We start from the raw sequence: 26,071 nt of genomic DNA on the forward strand, positions 1-26,071 counted from the left end.
AAGTTGGGACATCTTGAAGTGGGGGGCTTACAGGTCATAGGTGAATTTAAAGATTTTCTGATTTGCAACTGGTTAAGGAAGCAAAGCTTTGTCTAGAAATTTGAGATCAGCAGAAAAGAATGTTAGCTCAGCTGGGTGCAGCAACTCACGCCTGTAATCCCAGCACTTTGGGAGGCTGAAGCGGGCAGATCACTTGAGGACAGGAGTTTGAGACCAGCCTGGCTAACATGCTGAAACCCCATCTCTACTACAAAATATTAATATTAAAAAAATTAGTCAGGCATGGTGGTGTGTGCCTGTAATCCTTGCTACTCCAGTGGCTGAGGCACAAGAATCACTTGAATCTGGGAGGCAGAGGTTGCAGTGAGCCAAGATCACATCACTGCACTTCAGTCTGGGCAACAGAGTGAGTGTCTCAAAAAAAAAAAAAAGAATGTTAGCTCTGGCTTATGGGCGTGACCTCCTCCAGACCCCTTATGAACAAATTTAGAGCAAAGAATAGTGGGCAGTCAGAGTCACTCCTCGGTTCCTCCTTATCTATGGTCTATGTGCCAGCAAACCCATTTGATAGGGGTCTGGGTTTTTTAAAAACAATTCAGGGACATATGTTAAGATGTTATCTTTAGTTTTCATAGAAAACCAAAAGTCTTGTGACTCTAACTTCCTTGGCTATTGCTTTAAGCTACTATTATTACCTTCTTGCTTATCAAGTTGTTCCTTTACTTCTCAGGGCTAGCTGTAATTTCCCTTTAAGAAACTCAAGATTTTCCTTTATTTCCATGTTTGTAGGGGTTGTCCAACAGATCCCTGGGAGGGGTCAAGTGCTCTGTCTCATTTGCGATATTCCAAAAGCCTTAAAATATGTTTATTATTTGGCCTAGCAATTCCTCTTTGAGGAATTTATCCTAAGAAATGATTTTTTAATTAGACATTATATGTAAAGATACTAAGTAGTATGTATAACAGTGAAAATGGTGCCAACCAGAATGTTCAATAACAAGACACTGATTAAAATAACTACTGGAACATTATGATGAAATTCTATCATTAAAAAATAATACTGAAAGCAACTTGTTACCAGTAATGATGTAATACCTTGAATCTACAAATCACTGTACCAAAAACAGTTACAAACTCCGCACAAAATTTTGTTTTAAAAGACTACTGTTTGAAGTCTTGTCCAGCATGTTAGGAGCTCAGAAGTTATCACTCCCATTCTCACACAGAAAAAGTCTGACCAAACTATAAATCAACAGCTCTTTCCATATCCACCAGGAAACTGAAGTCACTGATTCCCTGCAAAATTGAAAAGGCAGACAGGTAGATACGTAGAATCAGAACTCAATGAAGCAGGAGCCAGGGAACAGAAGTCTCCATGGGAACCAGTACTGAAGAAAGAAACTCTAAAATGTAATTGACAAATTGCTGGCGGCTCAGCCTGGACAAATCTGAGAGTTAAAAACCTCTAGGAGGTAGGAGAAGACAGTCTTAGTGGGAGTCACTGCACTTTTGGGTATTTTAGCTCCTGAAGCCCTACTAGTATCTCACAATGAATATTAGAGAAAAATTCAATCTCCTCATGTTTTTGGCAGAGGGTAGGGGGGAAAGTAGCCCCTTTTAGTGAAATAAGCTCAGGGCACTCTGTTATTCTTAATAAGGCTAGCCCTCAGCAAAAATTATTTTACCAGAGCCTAGCCAACAGAAGTTCTGCTGGAACCTAACCAACCAATGGTGGGGAAAAATACCCAACTTCAGTCAGCTCTAGACTTCCATGAGGTAGAAGAGAAATACCCAACTCTAGCCCACTTTAGCCTTCTTGCCTCACCTAAAGGAGGGGCCACAAAACTGAGAAGCACCTGTGAAGGTCATAGCTCAGGGGTACCTGCTCCCTAAAAAATTAAAACTTAACCATAGGAATATGGAATGCTTCCTCCCTCCTGACTCGTTAGCACATCAGTAGGGCTCCTGTATAATAAAAGGAGAATATAACTAAAATAACTGTACAACTCAGACCTTATTTAAGAAGTTTCCAGAGCAAACAAAGACAAAAGGAGAGCAAAAAAAAAGAACTTTAGCCTCTGACACCTACAGCTATGGCAGACAGTAAATACAGCCTAACTTCTTGCCAGAAAAACATAACTCATGTAAAAGCCTATTTACTTCTGTTCATTTACCCAATATATCAGGTCTGGCTATCAAGAAAAAAATGACAGGACATACTAAAAGCAAAAAACATAGAATGAAGAGAAAATGCAAACATCAGGATTCATACTCAGATACAACAGATGTTAGAATTATGATTGTGCATTTAAAACTACTATGATTAATATGCTAAGGATTCTAATGGAAAAACTGGACAACATGCAAGCACAAATGAATAATATAAGCACAGAAATTGAAAATCTAAGAGAGAATCAAAAGGAAATGCTAGCAATCAAAGACACTTTAAAAGAAATGAAGAAGGCCTTTATGAGGCTCATCAATAGACTGGACACAACCGAGGAAAGAAACAGTGAACCTGAAGAAATGTCAATAGAAACCTCCAAAACTGAATTGCAAAAATTAAAAAACTAAAAAGAACAGGACAAAATACAAAATATCCGAGAATTGTGGGACAATTATAAGAGATGTAATATATGCATATTTTAAATGCCAGGCGGGGAAAAAAGAAATAGAAGAAATATTTGAAGCAATAATGACCAAGAATTTCTTAAAATTAATGATAGATACCAGACCACAGATCCAAGAACTCAGAGAACAAGTAGTAGAAATACAAAAAAATCTACACCTAGATGTTTTTCATATTCAAAACAAAGACAAAGAGAAAATCTTGAAAGAAGCTGAGGAGGAGGAGGAGGAGGTGGACACCTTGCCTATAGAGGAGCAAGGGGAAAGCCAGACTCCTCTTCAGAAACCTTGCAAGCAGGAAGACAGTGGGGCAAAATATTTGGAGTAGTAAGGAAAAAAAAACTCATCAACCTAAAATTCTATGTCCAGCAAAATTATCCTTCAAAAGTGAACGAGAAATAAAGACTTTCCCAGACAAAAAAAATTCAGAAAATTTTTCACCAGTAAACCTGCTTTGCACAAAATGTTTTAAAAAATTGTTCAGAGAGAAGAAAATTAATATAGGTCATAAACTTAAATCTACATAAAGAATGGAAAAATGGAAGAGAATAAACAAATAAAGGTAAGATAAAATCTTTTTCTTTGTTATTCTTAGTTGATCTAACAGATAAAATTCATTGAAAATAATAATACCAACAAATATATTCAGTGATGATAGCTTATGGGTAAGTGAAATGAATGACAGCAATGTTATATGAGATGAAAAGGAGGATTTGAGAATGCTCTGTTATGAGGTATTTGCATTACACTTGACATGGCATTGTTATATGAAACAGGACTTTGATTAATTGTAAATGTATATTGCACACTCAAGAGCATTCACTAAAAAAAGCTTTTTAAGTATAACTGGAAGAGAAGAGAAGAAATAGAATCATATAAAATGTTTAATAAAAATGAGGGAATCCAGAAAAGGAGAAGATTTAACAAAAAAAGGTACACGAGAAATAACTAGAAAACAACAACAAATATGATATATATTAATCAAACTATATCAATAATCACTTTAAATGTCAATGGCCTGGATACACCAATTAAAAGACAGAAGTTGCCAGAGTGAAACACAAAACAAAACCCAAATATTTATGTGGTCTATGAGAAACCCACTTTAAATGTAAAGACACAGATAGGTCAAAGGTAAAGAAATGGAGAAAGGCATAGCATGCTAATACTATTCAGAAGAAGGATGGAGTACTTACTATATTAATTTCAGATAAAGAAGACTTCAGAGCAAGGGAAATTATCAGAGATAAAGAGAGGCATTATGTTAATGATAAAAGGGTCAATTATCCAAGAAAACATAACAATCTTCAATGCATGCACCTAAGAACAGAGAATCACAATGTGTGAGGCAAAAACTGATAGAACTGCAAGGAGAAGCAGATGAAACTAGTGTCCTAGTTGGACTTCGACACCCCATTATTGGATATTGACAGATTCAGCAGGCAGAAAATCAGTAAGGACATAACTGAACTCAGTAGCATCATCAATCAACTAAACATAATTGATACCTACAGAAAACTTCATCTATCTACAGAATACACATTCTTCTCAAGCTCACAAAGAACAGTTATCAAGGAAAACCACATTCTGAGCCATACAACACACCCTCACAAATTTAAAAGAATAAAAATTATGCAAAGTATGTCCTCAGACCACAAACTTTGGAAAACCCCAAAGCACTTGGTAATGGAACAATATACTTCCAAATAACGCATACGCCAAAGGAGAGTCTCAAAATAAAATTGAAAATATTTTGAAGTAAATAAAAATGAAAATACAACTTATCAAAATTAGGGCAAATGAAGTGAAAGTATGGCTTACAGAAATTTATAGAATCACATGCACATATTAAAAAAGAAATATTTAAAATATCTAAAATCAATCCTCTAAGCTTCCACCTTACAAAACTGGAAAAGCAAGTAAATGCGCTTCATAAAATAATAAAAAATATAAATGCAAAAAAGAAACTAGAAGAGCCTATTAAATTCAAAGTAAGCAAGAAAGCAATAAAACTTAGAGCAGAAATCAATGAAATTGAAAACAAGAAGTCATTAGAGAAAATTAACAAAATCAAAGCAGTTTCCTTGAATATATCAATTATATAGATAAACTTCTAGCTAGGTTTACTAAGAAAAAAAAAGAGCAGGCACAAATAACTAATTTAAAATATGAAAGAGGAGCCATCACTACAAATCTCCTGGACATTAAGAAAGATAATAAATATTTTTAACAACTCTATGCTGACATATTTAGTAACCTGAGGTTGAACCTTGAAAGCCAAATCTACCAAAACTCACACAATGGTAAGTAGATAATCTGAATAGGCACATATTTATTAAAAAGTAGAATTAGTAACTAATAATCCTTCAAAACAGAAATTACCAGATCCAGAAGAGTTCTCTGGTGAATTTTATCAAACATTTAAGGAAGAAATTATACCAATTCTCTACAATGACCTCCAGAATATAGAAGCAGAGGAAATACTTGCTAATTCATTCTATGAGGTTAGTACTACCCCAATACCAAAACTGAAGACATTACAAGAGAGAAAAACTATAAACCAATATCTCTTATGAGCATAAATGCAAAAATCATCAACAAAATTTGAGCATATTGAATCCAACAATGTATAAAAATAATTATATATGATGACCAAGTGGGATTTATTTCAGGTATGCAAGGCTGGCTCCTCATTCAAAAGTCAATTGATGTGATCTGTCACATCATTAGTCTGAAGAACAATAATCACATAATCATATTAAATAGATGCAGAAAAGGCACTTGACAATATCCAACTACCATTCATTGTAAAAACTCTCAACAAACTGGAAATAGATAAAAACTCCCTCAACTTGATAAAGAACATCCATAAGAAAACTACAAATAACATCATACTTAATCGTGAGAAATAAATGCTTTTCTAAGATCAAGAATATCCATTCTCACCTAGTCAATAGCAAAATAAAGACTGGGTGCAGTGGCTCACACCTGTAATCCCAGAACTTTGGGAGGCTGAAGCAGGATTGCTTGAGGCCAGGACTTCAAGACCAGCCTGGGCAACACAGCAAGACCCCATCTCCACAAAAAATTTTAAAAATTAGCCAGGCATGGTGGTGCATGCCTGCAGTCTTAGCTACTTAGGAGGCTGAGGCAAGAGGATTGCCTGAACCCAGGATGCTGAGGTTACAGTGAGCCATGATTATGCCACTGCACTCCAGTCTGGATGACAGATCAAGAGCCTATCCCCCCCGCAAAAAAAAAAAAAAAAAAAAAGAGGAAAGAAAATCCTAGCTAATTCAAGAAGACTAGGAAAATAAATAAAAGGTATATCGGGAAGTAAGAAATAAAACCATCTTTGTTCACAGATGACATGATCATCTATGTAGAAATTCTCCAAACCAAAAAAACTCATGGGACTAATAAGTGATTACAGCAAAGTTGCAAGACACAAAGTTAATATGCAAAAGTCTATTGCTTTCTTATATAAAAAGTATGGACATTAGTTAAAAATAATAACAAACACGGCCAGGTGCAGCGGCTCATGCCTGTAATCCCAGCACTTTGGGAGGCCAAGGCAGGTGGATCACCTGAGGTCAGGACCAGCCTGACCAACATGAATAATGCTCGTCTCCACTAAAAATACAAAATTAGCTGGGCGTGGTGGCATATGCCTATAATCCCAGCTACTTGGGAGGCTGAGGCAGGAGAATTTCTTGAACCTAGGAGGCAGAGGGGGCTGTGACCTGAGATTGTGCCACTGCACTCCAGCCTGGGCAACAAGAGTGAAACTCCATCTCAAAAACAAATAAATACATAATAATAATGCATATATATTGATACATTAGTTGTGAGAAAAGTACCATAGGAAAGTAAGTTCTTTACAGCAGAGGAAACTGGGTACAAGAGTATATGGGTATTCTCTATTACATCCTTGCAACTTTCATATAAATCTAAAGCTGTCCTTTCCAATTCATTGTATGAAACTAGGATAAGCCTAATCCCAAAACCTGAAAAGGACATTACGGAAAAGAAAATTTACAGGCTAATCCCATTCATTATCCATAGAAATGTATATATCCAAGGATAACAGAAAAATGATAAAATGCAATCCCAGAAATGCAAGACTGGTTCAACAATCGAAAATCAATGTAGTTAATTCACCACATTAACAGAATAAAGGAGGAAATTATATTATTATCTCAATCAGTCCAGAAAAAGCACTTGACAAAATCCAATATTCATTCCTAATAAAAACAGTCAGCAAACTGAGAGTAGGAGGAGCTTTCTCATTCTGATTAAGGGCATCTATGAAAAACTCGCAGCCAAAATCATACTTACTGATTAAATATTGAATGTTCCTTTTATGGTTGGGAATAAGTACAGGATAAACTTAAAGATTCATAACCTGCTTGTGTTTTAAAAAGGATTTGTATATCCCACCCAAAAAAGTTTCAATTCAATTTATTAATTGAATTGAATAACATTTATTGGACACTTACTAGGTGCAAAACAGTTGTGAGGTGCTGGGGATTTTTTTTTAAAGGGCAAAAAGCAGTCTGCTTGTCAAGGAACTTTTAAATAAATTTTAAAATAAGACAGATACTTATTAAAAGTAACTGAAGTGCACTTTAATATATGCTAGGGGGCCAAATGAAGCAACAGATGATTAACAGCTCAGGCTTTTGGAATCCAGATTGTGGAGGTCAAGGACTGGCATATTTAGGAGTTTAGATTTTATTCTATAGGCTGTGGGGCTTTCTTAGCCCATGTTTTAGGCCTGTGAGCAGAGAAATGGTATAATAAAAAGATTCCACAGTCAGCACCACCAATATACATTTTGAAAATATGTCACTATATCTGGGACTCTGAGCCTTCACTTTCATTTTATTACAAAGCAAGAGATGACCACAGAGGTTAACTGATTTTCTCGAAGCTAGGGAGCAAATCAATGGGAATGGAGCATGGGATGTTAGTGTAAAGATGTAACAGAATCCAGATTTCCTTCAGTGGTGGTACTTCTAGTGTTCCAGCTGTTGGTTGGGTATCTTGAAGAGTGAAGGACTGGGAACAGAAGTCACCTTTCATTTCTGATAGCTCAGTAAATCAAAAATATCTAGCACTGAAAGTTTGTCTTCAGATAATGGTAACCAGGGAAGTAGAGAAAGACTAGGAGAAGGGGGGAAAGAGTTAAAATTGGCTGCAAAGAACAGATGGTCTTCTCTGCTGCACTCCCACCTTCCTTCCTCTCTTTCCTACACTTACTGCCCACCTATCCAATTGTGCGCTTGCTTGTGAGCGCGCACACACACTCACACTGTACTCTTCACAAGCTCCCCACTACCTATCAGTACTGACAGTTAATTCACTGATAGGGAAATCTGTCTCTTTCCCATCATCCGTGATTAATTGAAAAGGTATCCACTAGCATGAGTATAAGATGCAGAAATTAATAATTATCTGAGAAAAAGCAAATGAGATGCTGATAGCAAGCTGGTCAGATTGAGCCACGATAAAGCGGGGACCTCCAAGGCTCTCAGCAGACAGGCTCCAGATCCATGATACTCACCCTCCAAGGTGAATAATCCTTGGAGATTCATCTGGAAAATAAAATGCCTGACTGTTAGCAGGCTCTTAATTCATGCATGAGTCCCTACTCCTTTAACTCAGCAAAGAGAAGACACATACAGGACTGGAGAAGTTTAGGGGTGAGTCTACACAGAGGCTCAGAAAGTTAGCCCCAGAGGAAAACAATCAAAGGATCTTCACCGAGTGACCAATCCATTCAGTTTGACTTGGCCTGTACCAGTTTTAGCAATGAAAGTCACACGTCCTGTGAAACCTCTTAGTCTCAGGCAAACCCGGAACATTGATCTTCCTAGCATGGGCTGGTTCTCTCACGCTAAGTGCTGGAGGTCAAGATATTAGGCAACAGGCCAGCCCCAAAACATAAATATTTTGGACTCCCCAGAGTCCCAGAACTTATCCATCTACATAAGTCAGGGGAAGAAAAGACTCCACCCTTCCTCTGGGGCCCACTGCAATGGGAGAAGGTTCTGGAATAATACTACTACTGAAGTATTACATTAGGTGATGGGTTTTTTTTTCTTTTCAGTAGTTCAGAAGTTCTGAGGGTCTTGTGGTATTTTCCTCATCATCCTCCTCCCCTGGCTCTTCCATTTCATTTGAAGAGGAGATGATATGATTGAATGGAACGTAAGGAAGTAAAGTGATCTTCCTCATTTGTTTTTCCAAAAGCTGATGCCTCAGAGGAAAAAGAAAGCAAACCCCTGTACCCTGTCTTGTGTTGAGTCTCAGGGAGGCAGCCAGATGCCAGAGAGAAAATGACTATGTAGGTGACCTAGACCAACAAGAGCACAGACAGCCTGTCGGAGACCTCCATGCCTTAACCTGGCTCACAAGTAGAGCCACCAGAACTAAAGTAGCTGTGGTGACAGAGACAGAGACAATCTTCAGGAATAGATGGCCAAGAACCAGACAAGAAGATGGATACTCCGGAGAACACCTGCAGAGGCAAGACATCAGGGACCACAGCGCTGCTCATCCCCTTTCATATGGTCCATATGTAAACCCCTAGAACTGGGTACCATCCCAAAGGTAATAGCAATCCCAAAAGTAATTGACTGAAAATACATTTCTGCCACTCTGTCACAATGGAGGTCTGAAACAGTTGTTACGTTATAGCGAAAGACAGTTTCATTCTTTGCATAACTGAGTCTATAAACTCAGATTCACCCTCTACGCAGCATCCTGCGATGGGAAAGAAACACAGGATTCAGAATCTGACACTTGGCTTTGAGTTCTGACTCTCACTCTAAAGTTTTGTGAATTATTGGGAAATGCTCTCTCACAGCTCATAAGACTTCTCTGCTTCATTTTCTCTCATTCCACTTTCCACGAAGAGGAAGAACAGCTGTTATGACCCCCTACACCCTCCAATAGCTGTTACATCTTCCCTCAAACTTCTGAAGACCAAACAATGCTGCTCTTTAAAAACCACCCTTCACCACCAAGCTTGTCCATTCATTCAAGGATGACAAGCTGAATGGGTGCTGACATCCCTGCTCTAAAACTTGACCCAGAACCACTTTCCTGTCCGGGAAGATTTTTTTTATTCTAGAGAATCTATGCAGTGTACATAGCCAACTTCCAAGTGCAACCTGCTCCTGTGCTCTTGAACTGGAAACATCTTTGAGTTTCCAAATCTCTCAGTGCTGCCCATGCTGAGCTCCGCCTGATGACAAAACAAGGGAATCGCCTTCCTTTAAGGTTTTGAGATGGTGTCTATCTCTGTTGCCCAGGCTGGAGTGCAGTGGCATGGTCTCAGCTCACTGCAACCTCTGTCTCCTGGGTTCAAGCTATTCTCCTGCCCCAGCTTCCTGAGTAGCTGGGATTACAGGCGCATACCACCACACCCGGCTAATTTTTGTATTCTTTAGTAGAGACAGGGCTTCATCATGTTGGCCAGACTGGTCTTAAACTCTTGACCTCAAGTGATCCACCCGTCTCGGCCTCCCAAAGTGCTGGGATTACAGGTGTGACCCACTACGCCCAGCCTTTTCCTTTAAGTTTTCCCTCTGGGTAGGTGTGTACCCATCTGTGGTGGTGTGACCTCAATCAGGATTTCCTAAGTCAGATTCCAGAGCACTGGTTCTGCTGGGATAATGCAAGTTATGGAAAAAGTCAAGCTTGACATAGTCAGACTGGCTTGGGAAATTCTGGTATAAGTAAAATCGAAGGGGTTTCTTTACTCCAGGAGAAACTTGAACATGCTAATGCATGCTGTCTTTCTTCAAAGGAGGGTGATATGGTTTGGCTCTGTGACCCCACCCAAATCTCACCTTGAACTGTAATAATCCCCATGCGTCAAGGGTGGGACCAGGTAGAGATAACTGAATCATGGTGGCAGTTTCCCCCATGCTGTTCTCATGATAGTGAGTGAGTTCTCATGAGATCTGATGCTTTTATAAGGGGCTTCCCACTTTGCTCAGCACTCATTGTCTTCCCTGCCACCCTGTGAAGAGGTGCCTTCTGCCATGATTGTAAGTTTCCTGAGGCCTTCCTAGCCATGAGGAACTGTGAGTCAATTAAACCTCTTTCCTTTATAAATTACCCAGTCTTGGATATTTCTTCATAGCAGCACGAGAACGGACTAATACAGAGGGAATATGGAATGCAGTGTTTCCCAAACTTCTGAGACCCAGACTGACGTGGCGCCCCTGCTTTCTCAGACTATTATGAATGGGCTGGGTTTCCGTGACAGTGGTGACACCTACTGCTTCCCCGTGATTGACACAGTGGCCCATCCTCAGAGAACAGGGCTCCCTAGGACTCTTTCCTCTCAAACAGCACCAACTGCTCTCCAAGATGCTTTTCTGAGACTCAGTAGACACTTAAATATGGCTAAGGCTATCTGCTTTGAGATAATGAAAATAGCTGATGCTCTCTGAGCCATGTTCTGCCACATTTTACCATCTATGGCTGTGATTGACAACGTTGGCTGTATATTATGACAATCCACATTAGCTTTCTAGGGCTGCTGTCACAAAATACCATGAACTGGGTGGCTAAAAACAAGATAAATGTATTTTCTCACAGCTCTGGAGGCCTGAAGTCCAAAATCAAAGTGTCCTTCTGAAAGGCTCTGCAGGAAAGTTCGTTCCCTGCCTCTCTCCTAGTTCCTGGGAGTTGTTGGTAATTATGGGGATTCCTTGGCTTATAGACGCATCGCTCCAATCTCTGCCTCCTCTGTTTCACAACCTTCTCCTTGTGTCTCTTTACATTGTTTTGTCTCTGTACCTGTCTGTTTTGTGTCTCTTCTCCTCTCCTAATAGGGATACTGGTCCTACTGGATTAAGGGCCCACCCTATTCCAATATGACCTCATCTTAACTAACTACACCCATAATAAATCTATTTTCAAATAAAACCACATTCTGAAGTTCCAGAAAGGACATGAACTTGGTGGGAGAGATCATAGTGGGGGACAATTAAACATAGTACATCACTTAAGGAGCTTTCATTTATTTATTTGTATTTTTAATTAAATTTTTTTTTTAAACAGAGTTTTGCTCTTGTTGCCCAGGCTAAAGTGCAATGGCATGATCTTGGCTCACCACAACCTCCACTTCCCAGGTTCAAGCAATTCTCCTGTCTCAGCCTCCTGTGTAGCAAGGATTGCAGGCATGCGCCACCACGCCCAGCTAATTTTTGTATTTTTAGTAGAGATGGGGTTTCTCCATGTTGGTCAGGCTGGTCTCAAACTCCCAACCTCAGGTGATCCACCTGCCTTGGCTTCCCAAAGTGCTGACATTACAGGCGTGAACCACCACACCTGGCCCACTTAAGGAGTTTATAGAACTCACACACCAGGCCAATTGTAATGATCCCAGAATCTGGCAATGGGACCCAGTCATCGGTGTTCCTTAAAGATCTCTGGGTAATTCCAATGTGCAGTCAACTTGAAATGATTGTCCTATGGACTTTATATAAATATTGTCCCATATAATCCTCATAATAAACCCAAGAGGTGCTATTCATAGCCTTATATTATGGATGAAACGTCTGAGACTTAAAGAGGTTAAAGTAACTTGATTGTGGCTACACAGGCAGTAAGTCATTGAGCTGGCATTTCTGGAGGCATTTAGCTCCAGAGCTGAATCATATAAGCCTTTCAGACTCAGAGCTGAGCTTTTAGTAGCCTCTGAGCTCTGAGAGAAGGCACCACAGCCCCCTCTGTAACTGAGGAGTTAAACTGGCCTGCATGCGGCTTTCTTTAGGAAGCATCCCCCTTTCTGGCTTTGATCCTAGCCCCACTCTTCCCTCTTCAGTCCCAGCAAAACCCCTCCAGCTGGCACCACTCTGGGAAGTGGGAAGACAAAAGTTTCTCTGAATTGCCACTTCCAGCCTGCCATGCGACTGCAGCTTTTAATAGTAACTACTGTGCTCTGATGAAAAAGATTGTTGTTTCCATAATCAGAAAAGTAGCTCCAATCCAAGGACGCTGCCATAGCCCTGACCAATGAATGTGGAAGAGCCCTGGGAGGAACAGGGCTAACTAAAAGGACTCTCAGCAAGCGGTTGTCAAGCCTTAGGGCGCCTCTCTGGCCAGTCCCTGGTACTGCACCACTGCCCAGAGCCCAGGCCAGGCCTGCTTCCAGCTCTGCAGACCTGCCACTTTTGAATGGGTCAGGCAGATCAAACTTGCTATTTACAGAGTCCAGAGTGGTACCACCTAGGGGATATCATCTGCAACTTTATTTTTATCTCCCACGATGCCTTTAAAATATTTTCATAGAGAAACTGGATCACTCGTATATTGTTGATGCAAGTGGAAAATGGTACAGCCACTCTGGGAAAAGCTTGGTGGCATCTTAAAAAAATAAACTTACAACTATTATACCTCTTAACCATTATATGCCCCCGGGGCGTTTATTCCCAGAGAAATGTAGATGAACTCACACAAAAACATGAACACAAACATTCATAGCTGCTTTACTCATAATAGCAAAAAAAAAAAAAAAAAAAAAGAAAAAAAAAGAAAAGAAAAGAAATAGCCCAGTTCTTAAATGGGTGAATGGTTAAACAAACTGGCATATCCATACCATGGAATACTTCTGAACAATAAAAAAAGAAAACAGACCAGCTACTGTGACTCAAGCCTGTAATCCCAGCACTTTGGCAAGCCAAGGCAGGAGGATTGCTTGAGCCCAGGAGTTCAAGATCAGCCTGGGCAACATAAGAAGCCCTGACTACTACAAAAAACAAAATTTAGCAGGCATGGTGGTATGTGCCTGTAAGTCCAACTACCCGGAGACTGAGGTTGGAGGATTGCTTGAGCCCAGAAGGTGAAGGCTGTAGTCAGCTATGATCATGCTACTGCACTCCCCTGGGTGACAAAAGGAGACCTTGTCTCAAACAAACAAACAAAAAACTATTAATACACACAACAACTTGGATGAATCTCCAGAATTAGGCTGAGGAGAAAAAAAAAAAGTTAATCCTACAAAATTATATACTATACATATACTTTCATTTATATAGAATTATTAAGAAGACAACATTATATAAATGGAGAGCAGATTAATGGTTGCCAGTGGTTAAGGAGGGAGGTGGGGGGCTATGGTTAAAAAGGTCAGCAGGAGGGTCCCTTGTCTTAATGGAATGTTCTGCATCTTGACTATACTGATGTCGACATCCTGGTTGTGATATCATGCCATCATTTTGCAAGCTATTACTCTTGAGGAAACACACACAGGGTCTCCCTGTATGATTTCTTACAATTGCATGGGAATCTATGATTATCTTGAAATAAAAGTTTTGATTTTTTTTAAGTTTGAAAAATGTATTCAATGAGGAAATTTTCACCTTTTGGCTAGATTAAAACCCTGGTAGGTACCAAGATTTTCCCACTTTAGTCCTAGAGTCATTATGTCAGGAGACAGAGCCTCAATTTAAGCATTAGAGTGCCCATTCCTATGTATTAATAACAATCAAGTCTCCAAAACTAATTTAGTGCTAAATATTCTCTCTTTCCTCAGGTAGAGCCAGTTGACGACAGCCACTTTACACTCGGGTGGAAGGTGTGTTCAGCCTCTCCTTTCGCTCACCTCCTCCTCTTTGCGAATGGGAGAAAGGACAGGGGAGGAAATTCCAGAAAGTTCACACTTGATGGGATGGTATTCTGAAGGTTCCTCTTCTTTCTCAATGGTGTTTTCACATGTTCTTCTGAGACCTCCTTACTGGGCCCTTCAGACAGCCGCTCCCATGACCAGCGAGATGCCCAGCACCTGTCTTTGTTCCTGGCAGACTCCAAGGGTGCAGGCCCCTCCCAAACAGAAGCAGGTCTCCTGGCTCTACCACCAAAGCAGTAAGCCCATTTCTCAGCCTTCCGATATCCTGGGGAAGTCACAACAGGTCCTCATTGCAGGGGATGCCTTCCTTGTAATCCTGGCAGAAACCCTCACAGGCTTGAGGTGAGGGGTAGACAGCCCTGACAGGGACTCAGCACAGCTTTCCCTGAAGAAAATCTGCTCACAAGATGTTCTCTGTATTAGTCCATTCTCACACAGCTATAAAGAACTACCTGAGACTGGGTAATTTATGAAGAAAAGAGGTTTAATCAATTCACAGTTCTGCAGGCTGCCCAGAAGCATGGCTTGGAAGGCCTTAGGAAACTTACAATTATGGCAGAAGGAGAAAGGGAAGCAGGCACATATTCACATGGTGACAGGAGAGAGTGAAGGAAGAAGTGCTACATACTTTAACCAACCAGATCTCATGAGAACTCACTATCATGAGAACAGCAAGGGGGAAATCCACCTCCATAATCAAATCACCTCTCACCAGGTCCTTCCTCCAACACTGAAGATCATAATTCAACATGAGATTTGGGTGGGGACACAGAGACAAACAATATCATCTTCACACTCTCAACCTTCTGTCCTTTTTATGGGCTTCAGAATCTACTATCCAGTGTTCAGTCACTTCCTTTAAGAGGCTACTACATCGTGGTGACTTGATCCAAACAGCCAAGGTAACATTCCATCACCTAAACTATACTGAAGGCTGGAGGGAGGGGAAGCCAACAGAGGAGAGGTCAGAAGAGAAGGAAATCCATAATGGTCAGAAAAGGAAATTAATAGACATGGTCTAAGATTGATAAATCAAGAAATCATCATAGATGAAGGTAAATGCCAAGAAAAACAAGCCTCAGAGAGGAAAGCAAGTGTTTCTGAAGTGCAAAACTGGAGGCTGGAAGGGGAGGGGAGGGAACTGAGGTTTTTTATCCTAAGGTTTTTAATTCTATGACTGTTTTCCTCCCTATGTGTGTGTGACTCTGAGATACATTATTTACTTTTAAAATTGGAGACAAAAACATGTGCCACATAGGTGATGAAAGGAGAATACGTCTACAAAGTAATCTCTGTCAAAAATATGCATTCTTAGGAACACCACAGTCTCATGGCTCAGGTTAGAGCCATTTTTAATTGCTTTCCTTCTCTTCCACAGTCACTCCCTGAGAAGGTAACTGAGAAAAAGACCAGTATCTCATAAACCTTCACTTTCTTTCCCTGTTTCAGCTACAATTGTATTAATTTCTTACGACTGTTGTAATAAATTACCACAAACCCAGCACTTCAGATAACAGAAATTTATTTCCTCACAATTCTGAGGATGGACAGTTCAAAATCAAGGTATCAGCAGGGTCACACTCCCTCGGGAGGTGCTAGTGGGGGATCCTTCCTTGCCACTTCCGGCTTCTGGGGCTCCAAGCATCCCTTAGCTTGTGGCCATCTCACTCCAATCTCTGTGGCCACACTGTCTCCCCTTTGTCTGTCTCAAAACTCCTTCTGTCTCTCTTTTGGAGGGATACTTGTGATGGCATTTAGGGCCAATCCAGATAATCCAGGATAATCTCTTCATCTCAGAACCTTTAACTTAATCACCTCTGCAAAGTCCCTTTTTGCCATTTAAGGTACCATTCAAAGGCTCTGAGGATTAGTACTTATACATATCATTTTGGGGCCACTATTCACCCCCAGGACATTATCCCTACATCACTTCATGCCTGTGCCCCTGCTCTCCTGGGCTCCAATTTATACCATGACTGGAAGAATTCCATGTCCATGTCATTTTCACCACAACCCTCCACTCTCAAAACCTAGACCAGCATTCCCCTTGCCATTGAATCACAGCTGGCTGCAACTGGAAGGAACCTGAGAGACTTCCTCGTCCCTCTTCTAACCAAAGAGAAACCTGAGGCCGGAGAGGCCAGGGGGCTTACCAGGTCACATAGCTCACCATTAACACCTTAGAGCATCTCTTGATTTCTAAGCAAAAACTGTTCTCACAAAACCATGCCCATTACTCACAGTGGTCCCTTCCTATCTCGCCAACCCTATTTCCTTCACAGCCAGCCTCAGCTCCTGTCAGCTAATCCATCTGCTTCTGTTCTTTTCGATTTGTATAGGTATAAATAACCTTGCCTGCAAGTCTAATCCCAAAATCACCTCTTTTAGGAAGTCTTTTCTGGTTAAAAATGTCTAACTGTAATCACTTCTTTGTTCTGTGGTCCCTCAGAAATCCTGTAGTAAGTTGGGGCTATATTAGTTGCACTCACTTATCTGTGGCCTTTAAACATTTTAATTTTTGTATTCTATCTACAGGTTTAATCTCAAATTTTTCACACCTTTGATATCCTTCTCCACACTACTCAGCCCATAATCTAACACACTCCATTCCCTCTCTCTTCTCTCTCTCTCTCCCCCTCTCCCTCTCACACACACACACAAATGCATATGCACACGTGCAAGTTGCTTCTGTCACTTCTTAAAAGCTGTTGACTAGGCCAGGCCCAGTGGCTCGCACCTGTAATCACAGCACTTTGGGAGGCCGAAGCGGATGGGTCACCCGAGGTCAGGAATTCGAGACCATCCAGCTTGGCCAACATGGTGAAACCCTGTCTCTACTGAACATACAAAAATCAGCTGGGCATGGTGGCGCATGCGTGCAATCCCAGTTACTTGGCGCATGCCTGTAATCCCAGCAATTTGAGGCAGGAGAATCGCTTGAACCCAGGAGGCGCAGGTTGCAGTGAGCAGAGATTGCGCCATTGCACTCCAGCCTGGGCAACAACAGTGAAACTCCATCTTTAAAAAAAAAAAAAAGCAAAAAAGTTGTTGATTAAGTGATCACATCCTGTGAACTACTGTTAGGTGTGTCTGGACAGAGACCATGTGGCAAAGCCTCACATATTATTGATTTAATGAAAGTAAAATTGTAATGAAAATTGTTCGTGTGTTTTTCTTCTGGATTTCTGAATATGTCCCCATCACCCCAGATTGCCAAAGGCATCCAGAAACTCCCGTCTGTTGGAAAAGGAGGATTTTTACTCAAAGAATGCAGAAAGAACAGCTAGAGTAGTTTTCTACTTACTGCATTCAGAAATTGGATTAAACAGCAAAGCATTCACCTTGAAGCCAGGGCATTGTCCTGAAAACAGTTTTTCCCAATTCGACTTTCACTCCCTGAAGATACCCTCACCCTGCTTTAAATCATTAAGGACCAAGACTAGATGACACTAATGCATAAAAATACCACTGCCACTTAGAATATATGCACTCTCCACCAGGGCAGAAAGGCCGGAATGTTTGCCACTGCTGTAGAAGGAGGACACTATTACACAGGAGGGTAAAAGAAAGACCTGTCCTTTTCCAGTCTGAGGGATGGTGGAAGAGCTGAGGAGAGGAGAGCAAGGCTCTTTGAGGCATGTCCCTATGTCCCTCTCTGTGTTTGGCATTGAATAAGTGAACCTAAGAGAGTAGAAGGTGGCACAGCCTCTGCTCCCTGCATGGACTTCTGAGAAAAGAACTCTCTCTGAATGCCTTACACCAGCCTAGAGCCAGGCCGCATCAAGTTGGCAAGCCAGCAGGAGGGACAGAGGGAGGTTCTGAGGTTTCACTTTGCCAAGCCACCTTCTGACTGCTGGGCACTGATGGCGAGAGCCAGGGGCCTGCTGGGATGGGCAGTGGCCATAGGGTCTGGAGGTCAGCCAGAGGAGAAGCCCCTGACCAGGCCTAAGTGACACCAGCCATGGTCTTGAGGCAGGAACCAATATGAAGAGACATGGACCTAAAGCCACAGTCCTCATATGAGAGGACACTCCTCCCCTCCACCATGAAGTCCAGGAGCCACAGCCCTCACTCCCTTCCAAACCAGTTGTCTCCATACTCCACATGCCATTTTAGCAAAAGAATCAGTCACAGGGTAGAGGTAATCTGAGACCAAAACCAATTTTTCCTAAAAAGACTGAGCATCCCCCAAAGGCCCTGTTTAAATGATCAGATCAGACATTCACTCAAGTCAAACTAGAAATTTAGCTTTTTCTTTTCACTGGTGGTAGGGTTGGGGGTGGGGGTGGAGATGGGGATGGGAAATCATAAATTAAACTAAAACAGCTAGTAAAAAAAATATAGAAATGACATTTTCTCTCCGTGGCCAAGCTGCAGCAGAAGCTAAATTTTTCAAAGCTGTTACAACCAGCATGCCCTTCCTTGGAAGGCCAAAGCTCTGGATTAATGAAAGGATTTGTAAAATACCCAGATAGCAATGAGGACAGAAATCCTTCCCCTGAACTACAGAGAAGTGAGTTACCTAGCAATGTGTTACCGATTTATCATACCAGCTGTATGTAAATTAAATCTGAAAACTCAAATTGATTTCATTTCCAGTCACTAAATATCCAGGTGGCTTGCTGCATTAATTAGAATTGACGTGGAGGTTAATAATTTTGTTCTCTGACTTCCACCTCTTTAAAACCTGATACCTTGATATTCCTGCCAATAAACGTGTGGGGTGAGGAGCGCAGGAGTGGATTAGCAAGCAGGGGTCCGGTGAATCATCTGAGAGATGAATTTTTCACAACACTGTCCCCTCGCACCTGAGCAGGGCACACTTTCACGTTGCAGCCGGTGGCAGGCACACTGGAGTGATGGATGAGGTGGAAATCAATGGTACTTCACTATAAACACAGGGGGCTTCTCTCTCCTCAGCACCCTGTGACCGCCCCCCTCCAGCACAAGTTTCACCCTGGGACAGAGCCACCAGCCATTCATCCCCCGGAAGACCAGACACAGCAAAGCTGCAGCCACAGCTCACAGCTATCCCAGGATGGGGTTAGTTGCTTTGCAATGGGACAAAGGGAAAAAAGGTTTGGGCACTATCAGGGGTTCTGCTGACTTCAGACACTTGATAGACAGATGGATCAACGACTTATTCAATTCCTAGGAAAAGAAAATGGTTAGACCCCTCATCAGAGAGCTCCTGGCATACTAAGCTTTGGCTAGGAGCTGTTACCCAGGTGCTCTCCAAAGTTGAACATATGGGGTTAATTGCATGATTTTTTTTTTTTTCAGGTCCTCTGAGAGCATGGGCAGAACTGTGTTTGTCAAGGAGTTTGAAGGTGAGGTTCCAGAAACCATTTGTGAAAATTAGGTGAGAAAACATCTCCTTCCTTCATCAGCTGCCTGGTGCTATAGAATCCATTTCCAAATATTGTTCTTTGGACGAAGTACCAAACATGTGACTGAAACTCCATTCTAAGACCATAAATATTTTGCAGATACCTACATGGGTCTGGATACAAATGCTACTGCTGGTGAGACAGAGCTGTGGCATGCCTATTTCAGTCTCTGACTTAGCCCAAGTTCTAAGGGTTGACTCTAACAGTCTTGAAAACGACCTCAGGATACATTTTTTTCCCTTGAAACAATGCTGTAAATGGTGGCCAGAATCCCAAATACATATCCAATTGTCCATAGCATTGAGGAGGCATCACTGACAAGGTGAGAATTTCACTTGATTGTAAAAACATCTGTGTTGGACTCTCAACCAAGACTCTCTCTAACTACATTACCTTGGATAAGTCACTTCTCTGAGTCAAAATGAGAGTCATGTTAATACTCAACAGGTCTAGTTCCATTCAATGAACCATATGTCAGGAATTACAGGAGGAGCTGCAGGTTCCAAGTTTGAAGAGCATCTTTTCCCCAGGCCTGGGAATCCAGCAGCCCTGGCTGTCTGCTGCTGGGTACCCTCAAGCAAGTTTCTCCACCTTAAAATTCGGTAACAATGACAGGATCACCCAAGCAGGCTCCAGTGTCAGACAATTTTGGATAAATTCCAACTGCACCATTTACTAAGTATCAACTTTGAGTACATTAAGCTCCTTCATTTTCTGTAAGGAAGGGTATATCATAATGGCAGTTTTATAAGATTGCTATGAATATTGAGAATATGCGAATATGCATGTAAATTTCTTGGCACACTACCTGGAATGAAGGACGCATTTCAGTTATATTGTTGTCATTGTTGTTGTTGTTGTTGTTAATAAAAAAGAAGTTTATGATGAGGAGAATAGCTCATTGGCACCATAAACAATACTTAGTAGGTGCTAAATAATTGCTACTTTTCTTTCCCCAGCCCTGAATCTTCAAAGGGCAAGAAATACAGATCCTAAAAGAGATAATTAAAATAAAATGTGGTAAGGACAAGCATCAGCCTTAAAAGTGCTATGGGACACAGGGAAGGAATGGTCTTACCTGAGAAAGATTGGGAGACTTCAGGAAGGAGGTGGCATTGAGTTGAGGAGAAGTCTGACCAGGATCAGGGAGAGTGGGGTCATTCAGACAAAAGAAGAGTTTGAGCAAAGGCTTAGAGCTTGAGTTGTGTGCAGTATGGTGAGAAGAATAATGAAAAATTTGGTACAATTAGAACACAAGGCAGGCACTGAGGTGAAAAATCTGAGGAGGAATCATTACTAGAAGTTAAAAAGACAAAAACAGTTTGGAATCAGATTGTAATGGACTTTGCATACCATGCTAAGAATTTGGGCTTCTCTTTGGGTCAGTATTTCCCAAAATGGAGCCCATGGATTATCTACATAGGAGATGAGGGAGAAAACTTTCCTTTTGCCCTCTGAAGATTCACTGAAAATCAAATGACAAAAGGCAGATTAATAGGAGAAAAAATAGAGAGTCATAGAAAATATGAACTCAGAGAGGGGCCAGATGGTTGATGCTTACAACTCTCTTCACAGGGGAGAGGTGCATAGATCCAAGAGGCAAGAGGCAGCCAGCAGAGGAAGGGCAGAGCTACACAGGAACAAAAGTTGTCTTATAATGCAAATAAAGTCCCCCAAACAATCTCTTGGAGTCACCCTCAAAAGAATAGATTAAAAAATCTGTGTGTGGACAGGACAACTCACAGTCTCTTCTCTTTTTTGGTGGTTGATCTTTCCTGGTTATTTGATGAGACATCTAAGGAGGGCATTTAAGACAATTGCATTTCTTTTGGAATGAAGCTGATATAGTTTGGATGTTTGTCCCCACCCAAATCTCATGTTGAATCATCATCTTCTGTGTAGAAGATGCCTGCACAGAGGTAGGGCCTGGAGGCAGGAAGAGAAGCAGAGGGAAGCAAACCAGAATGGAACTGCAGCAGAGATTCTGAGCGGGGAGGCAGGCTAAAATGAAGGCATTCCAATCTAACAGTGGTCCTGGGCTAAGGTCACCTTAGTCAGGTCAACATGCCAGGGATACATGGATGGAAGAAGAGTCCTGGATATTTTTCATTCTTTCTGGAGGAACTGAGAAAATGAATGAGTATGGTCAGACATTAAACAAGTGTTGTAGGACTTTTCCCTTAGTTCAGTTAAAGATGGGGTCCTTGTCACACGGCCATGAAATATTAGGCTTGCAGATACTTTGAAGGGTGATAAATATGGTACTTATTGGACAAAAAGGAGGAAAAACAAAAGGGAAAACAGGAACTTTCCACAAAGCCAAGTCTTGCTAGTGTGCTTCCCGCCTCACAGATTAAATTCCAGGTTCCACCCAGGAAGAGGAGGGGCCAGGCTCCTCCCCACTGCAAATGGCGCAAACTTCTGTGACTCTACTGCAGTGTGCAGGCCGGCTGGAGTTTCCCTGGGGACTGCTTTCCACTTGGCTGTCTCACATGCATAAGTAATTGAGACAAAACCAGGACCCCCTCTTAGGGGCCTGCTGGGCCTCCAAGCATGAAAATAAAAGAAAATCTTGAGTTCCTTCAAGGGAAATTCCAGGCACCTAGCTGGCCTTGAGAAATAAATAAGCAACTTGATAAGCAAGAAGGTAATAGTAGCTTAAAACAATACCCAAGGAAGCTAGAATCATGGGAGGTTTGATTCCCTATAGAAACTAAAGATAACCTCTTAATATATGTCCCTGAATTGTTTTTCAGTAACCCAGACCCCCACCAAAGAGATCTGCTGGCAAGTAGACCTCAGATAAGGGGGGGAACTAAAAAGTAAACTTTGACTACACTTCTTTGTTTGCAATTTCTTCCTGAGGGGCCTGGAGAAAGTCACACCAGGAGCCAGAGCTAACATTCTTTACTGCTGACCCCAAATTTTTAAACAAATCTTCTCTTCCTTAATCAAATCAGAAAATTTGAAATCTACCTATAACCTATAAGCTCTCGTGCTCAAGATATCCCACCCTTTTAGGCCGAAACCAATATATAACCTCCATGTATTGATTTATGACTTTGCCTGTAACTTCTCCTTTCTGAAATTTAGCCCTGCCTTTAAAATCCCTTATCTGCAAGCCATCAGGGAAGTCATAAGCATTAACTGCCTGGTCTTCCTTGCTTGGCACCTGGCAACTAAATGCCTCACTTTTTCTTGCTGCAATCCTGATGTCAGGGTTTGGCCTTGCTGTACCCAGCGAGCCGACACCTGGTTCGGCTCTATAACACAATCCATGAACAGATTTGCAAGGGTAGTTCAGAATCTTATTAGAACGATTGCTTCCTGGGAAGTCACATGTGGACAGGTGACAGATATGATCTTCGTTTGAGAGGTGGAAGCTGCTAATGGTTGTAAACGACAAAGCTTTGGTTCCTTTACAGAGAATCCATTAGAAATCTCACCGGCAGGTCTGCCAGACTAAACAGCAGAGGAAAATCAATGTGTCCCTCACCTTGTGAAGGAAGAAAAAAATGAGAGAAGAGCATGGCCCCAAGGCAGAAAAAGACTACTTTACTAAAAATAGGATGCACCCTGAGAACAGCCAGGCATTTCTATAAGAAAAACGATAAAGAAAAACAATCATCCTCTTCCTAAGATACAGTAGGCTAAAGACAAAGCTAGATAGGGCAGGGCAAAAGAACAAAGCAATCCTCTTTTATTTCTTCCTCCATTCTTCTTGAATTCTCCTGACCACTTTTTCCAGCCACCCAGCCATGTGCATGTATTTGATTAGAATATGAATGAGAATCCCTTTGGGAGAATTGTATGCTGCCATGGCAACAGTCACCATGGCAACTGTTAATTAATTGGATGATGATGAAGTGGAGGAAGAAAAAAAGCCAACCAGAACGGATACAACTCTAGAGGAAGTCATGGTGTGTAGTAATTATATGAATTTCATTCAGCAAAGGCATGCAGCAGGTCAGAAATGCAAATATCTCCCCCGCAGCCACCGCCTACTCAGAGAGGCCTGCATTTGGATTAAACAAATGTGAATGAGTGGCTCAGGCCTCCTCGATTCAAAAACACACATATGGCTGCCCCAACATAGGCAGATTCTCCAGGGAGATAAAACCTCATTCTAATATGGGGAGTTGGCTGATTCTACGGAGAGTGGCCGAGATCCATTGTGTGCCTGCCCCCATTATGGCAAATGGTACCACCCAGGGAGGAAAATAATGTGAGATCCTAGAGAGTTGTTCAAATAGGAAGTGTCCTCTGATTGAAGGCAGGTAAGCTTGGTTTGCCACCACTGACTCAAGATGACACCGTAGCTCGTATACACACACATGGCTCAAAGTTCAAAAAGAACCTGGGGCAGGGGAGGGGAGATGGGATCTAAATCGGAGAGGACCCTAAAGAAGTCCTCACAGGTCAGCTTTCTGTTAAGCTAGACAGAGATAAAACAATTGCAGAGGTATTTTTCTACAATATTGTCCTCCCCCAACTACCCTATCTCAATTCCCTCTCCCCTCTTATTCAAATTATATTCAGACTCCAGGGAAATGGGGGTTTGATTTCTTGAATGTTTCCTAGCAGAGAAAGTATTTAGGAAATGTTTAGATGGTGTTAAGCCATCCCAGCACACTCCTCCTTCCTGGCTCTGGCCAAAAAACCTTGGCAAGACGTACCCCAAGGTAGTAGCTTTTGTACCTGCAGGCAAACTCAGGTCCCCAACTTTGCTGGCCTTGCTCTGACCCTCCCGTTATGACTATTGTAAATACAGATGTTGGAAGTGTGTGGAGATGGGATTCTGAGAGCAACTCCTAAAGTTACAAATTCAGCCACCCTCTGGTGTAGGTGGACAATGGAATTCCGCCTCATGGAGCAACACCACTTTCTTGTCTTGACAATAATCTGAAAAATTCAAGCCCCTCTCACAATCATATTAGTGCTCAAAAGGTGATACAAATGATTGTTTTATCAATATCATTATTATCCAAAAGCACCTTATCACATGGAGGCACCGCATGAGTAAGGTACAAACATGTACCTGACTTTTGCTTTCCAAAATTTTACAAAATGACCTAATGAACACTTCCTATTCATAAAGAGGGTTCCCCCCAAAAAAGGGAAAAAGAAGACACCTAACCTCTCCAAGCTTCCCCCTTGGAGACACTTACGCAGAAATTCTAAGTCACCAAACTGCATTCAAATTTCCCTTCTCAGTATCAGCACCCCATCACGATATGCACAAAAGCTAATACATTCAATATGAACCCAGAACAAAGCACACATCTGGACATCTCAAAGAGGAGAAGCACCTTTTCATTTACTCAGTCAACCATTCCAAGAGAATCAATTTCCCCCATTTTTTTTTTTTCCAGATAGCCAATTACTGTTTTCGCTGATAGAACCGAAGACAGAGTGGAGGAAGGAAAAAAGAAGAAAGGCATGCATGAATCAGTAGATCTGTTTCCAATAATAACCCACGCCATCTGGTCCGACTTTCTTGTCTTCCTGACAAGTACCCAAAGCACCTACGAAAAGCAGCACAAAGGGCAGATTCCTATGTGATAATATGCGTAGTGTACATAACTCGTGGCTTAAATGATTGACTGAAAAAGTCATTTTGCTCCATGATAAAGGAAACCATAAATGCCCCCCTTGACCTCTGAAATATTTAAAATTACTGTGAAGATTACCTCACTCTTGTTTGAGAAATCATTAACGGTTCACCATGCAATGTACAGAATGTCAGGGTTTCTAAGTGGTAATAAAATCTCCAGCAGATTCAGGAAAGGGATTGAATTGGAATGTAAGTGAACATAGCTCCAGGTATCCCTGCTCCATCAGCTTGTAAACTATTTCACAATATATTCAGAACTGAATGACCATACTACTCCAGGTTCTCAGAGTGCATTTTATTTCCCTTAAAACCGAAGCCATTTACGTAGGATACTTCAAAAGAGGCCACTCTGCAGAACCTTTGCTTTTAAAATCACTGTAATTCATTCAAATCGAGCCACTTTTGCATGTCAGAAAGTGGCAAAGTGGCCCTATTAATGTGTAATGATGCATAGTATGGATTAAGTGTTCACACCAGTTTACTGCATCTTCAGGTCAATAAATTATTGCTGATCAGAGGGAAAACTGATTTCTCTCGCTTCCTCCCAGTCAAGTGCAGATACCCAGAGACACCAGAAAGAGAAAAAGACATGGGCAATGGATTTGGTTTTGTGTTGGTTTGTTCTTTTCATTTTAGGACTACTTTAACATATATTTCAGTACATGGCCAAAATAATCAAGGTCCTGTTTCACATAAAATATAGCCCACTGAAGCAACATACATGCATTTAATGTTATTTAGTGACTTAGCCTAGATGAACCAGAAGGCCTAGGTTTAAACCCTGGCCCC

At 41.4% G+C, this 26,071-nt stretch overlaps 1 long non-coding RNA gene across 2 annotated transcripts; it reads left to right on the forward strand.

The window, feature by feature from the left end:
- The first annotated feature begins 19,093 nt into the window (after positions 1-19,093).
- On the forward strand, positions 19,094-25,805 carry LOC140712298 (uncharacterized). Of its 2 annotated transcripts, none has more exons than XR_012093827.1 (3): positions 19,094-19,321; positions 19,562-19,640; positions 25,041-25,805. It is a non-coding gene; the product is annotated as an uncharacterized lncRNA (long non-coding RNA). The 2 variants fall into 2 exon arrangements; XR_012093828.1 differs by having other exon boundaries at positions 19,562-19,608.
- Positions 25,806-26,071: the final 266 nt, after the last annotated feature.

Source organism: Chlorocebus sabaeus, chromosome 8 (assembly GCF_047675955.1).
Source record: "Chlorocebus sabaeus isolate Y175 chromosome 8, mChlSab1.0.hap1, whole genome shotgun sequence".
In the NCBI taxonomy this organism is placed as follows: domain Eukaryota; kingdom Metazoa; phylum Chordata; class Mammalia; order Primates; family Cercopithecidae; genus Chlorocebus; species Chlorocebus sabaeus.